Source organism: Prionailurus bengalensis, chromosome D4, assembly GCF_016509475.1.
Source record: "Prionailurus bengalensis isolate Pbe53 chromosome D4, Fcat_Pben_1.1_paternal_pri, whole genome shotgun sequence".
Classification (NCBI taxonomy): Eukaryota; Metazoa; Chordata; class Mammalia; order Carnivora; family Felidae; genus Prionailurus; species Prionailurus bengalensis.
In genome coordinates, this window is record NC_057359.1 from 92,582,091 (window position 1) to 92,584,311 (window position 2,221).

At 61.0% G+C, this 2,221-nt stretch overlaps 2 non-coding genes across 2 annotated transcripts; both read left to right on the forward strand.

Moving 5' to 3' along the window:
- The first annotated feature begins 219 nt into the window (after nucleotides 1–219).
- LOC122475518 lies at nucleotides 220–353 on the forward strand. The gene has a single exon (XR_006295214.1). It is a non-coding gene; the product is annotated as a small nucleolar RNA SNORA17 (small nucleolar RNA).
- Nucleotides 354–1,381: 1,028 nt separating this feature from the next.
- On the forward strand, nucleotides 1,382–1,517 carry LOC122475516. Its single transcript, XR_006295211.1, has one exon. It is a non-coding gene; the product is annotated as a small nucleolar RNA SNORA43 (small nucleolar RNA).
- Nucleotides 1,518–2,221: the final 704 nt, after the last annotated feature.

The window sequence follows — 2,221 nt, forward strand, 5'->3', positions numbered from 1 at the left end:
GCCGGAGTTTTACAAAGTTTCCTTTTTCTGTAGGGAGTTTGCTAGAGACCGAGCACCTGGGAGGGCGTCCTGGGGTCTCAGGTGAGTCGACACGGAGGCGCTGAAACAAGTCCGCCCTGACGTGTGGCGTGTGTGTGGTTTTCTGAACGGGGGCCAGTCCACCATCCATGCGGTCAGGGGAATAACCCTTGAGTTGCTGGTGTTCCCGGCACAGAGCTCACTGCCCCCAGAGGCGTTGCAGGTGTGGCTGCGTTGGTGTCACATTTGTGTCATTTGGCGGCAGAGAGAAGGGAGGCTTGTCTACGCCCAGCGTTCCGGCTGCAGAACGTCTGGATGATTAATGGCCTGACAGCGGACAGGGAGCTAGACCGTAGATGGCGCTTCCTGGCACCCGGGAGCCTCACGTGAAAGCCCTTCCGTTGTGTCGCAGCTCTTGGGTGGCCTCGGATGGTGAGGCGGTCCGGCCTTTGACAGCAGGAGGCAGGAGTGAGTCGCTGACGAGCAGGGATGAGCAGAAGAGGTGAGTGGATTTCAGGTAGGCTGACCTGCTGAAGGGCTGAGGGTTCCCCGCCCCAGGGATGAAAAGAATTGAAGGCACCTGAAATTTCCTTTGGGGGAGACCGAGCACCGGCCCCTATCCATCTAACCTTCAAATGACTCTGGGTCAGAGCGTTAGCGGGCTCTGCCTCCTGAAGCAAGTTGGATGCGTTGCGCAGCCAGAAACTCGAGCGGTCAAGTTGCAGGGTTTTGACAATGCGGAGACCGTGGCACAGGCCGGCCATCCTATCTTTCTCCGGTTTTAAGAATTGCAGGGCACTGTTTCCTGGCCCGTCCCCTGGTTTGTGGCTTTCTGGTCCGTTGGTTAGTAGCTCTTGGGGGGTGGGGGGGCGGGGCGGGCAGCAACCCCTCAGGAAGGAAGGCCCTCCCGGCTGCACTGCGGTCCCCCGGCTACATCGGGCACTAAGGTGCCAGTGCGGGCTGCCCGTTGGGGCTCCTAAAGGTGACCGCAGAAAAGTTAAAAAGGATCACCTCGTCCGTAGCAGCCGGGGTTGGAAACACGAGTGACAGGCAGGACGAGAGACCGCTCGAAAGCGCCTCCCTGCCACGCGCCTCGCCAGACGGCTGTCACAGTCCCGCAGAGGTAGAGGCTGGTGTCTGATTTGGTAACGGTAATAATGGCGGCCAACTTTACACGGTGGTTTTTGGGGGTCAGGGTATTTGTTCCTTAATCCAGGAAGGAAGGGGACTGCCAGCCTGTGAACGTGGGCCAGAATAACACCGTCACCGTCCAGACCGAGGTGGAGAGGAGACGCTGGCCCCAGCAGGTGAGGTGTTACCCCGCCGCCTCCTTGCTGGGGGTCGGGGGGGTGGCTGTGCCCCTCAGACGCCGGGCCTCCCGGCACCACAGACACAGCTGCTCTGCTGCACCTGTGACGTTGGGGCAAAGAGGAAGCGGCTATTTCTACGCTCAGTGCTCAGAACCGTGGGCACTAAGAATGGTTTGTAGCCGAACATGCCTGCCAGCTGCCGCGGGCGGTGCTTACGCGCCACAGGTAGCCCTGCCTCTGGGCTTCTAGCTGGAACGCCGAGCGGGGCACCAGCCGCTTTGCCCTTCGGGTTCTCGTGTGTAAGATGACCCTCGTCACGGGGGGCGCATGGAGGCGAGCGTGTGGCCGGCCTTTGGCCCGCTGGGACTGACCAGGAGAGGGTCTCCCTCTTGGAAGCGATCGTTCTGTAGGTCTGTCTGGGGAGGGCTTTCTGGAGGTCTTCGGGCGAGTGTGTTTTGCACTCCTGCTGCTCCGAGTGGCTGGGGCTTCTAAGCCCTGCGCCCCCACACCCTGCTCTAAGGACCCTTGAGACAGCAGAGCAGGAGGTGGGCCCGGAGGGCGGGTGGGGGAACACCAGAGGGCCACACCTGGCTTTGTCCTGCCAAGGAGACGCCGCAGTGCCACCTAGAACCCTATACGTGACCCTCCAGACCAGCGTGCTGGCGAGTGGAGGGGGGCGGTCTGGGTAAACCGCACTCGGGTAGCGGTTGTGACGAGGGCTGTCCTGCCTTGTTTTCAGGTGGAGAGCCCAGCCGGCCCAGCCAGGCGAGATCCAGGCCGTCTGCTCAGGGTGAGACATTCCCTGATACAAAGCCGAGAAGTAGCAAGGTATTTTGCATTGCTTTCTGAAACGCTTGTGCAGAGTGCTGGCGTGTTGGAAAGCAGTCCTGTGG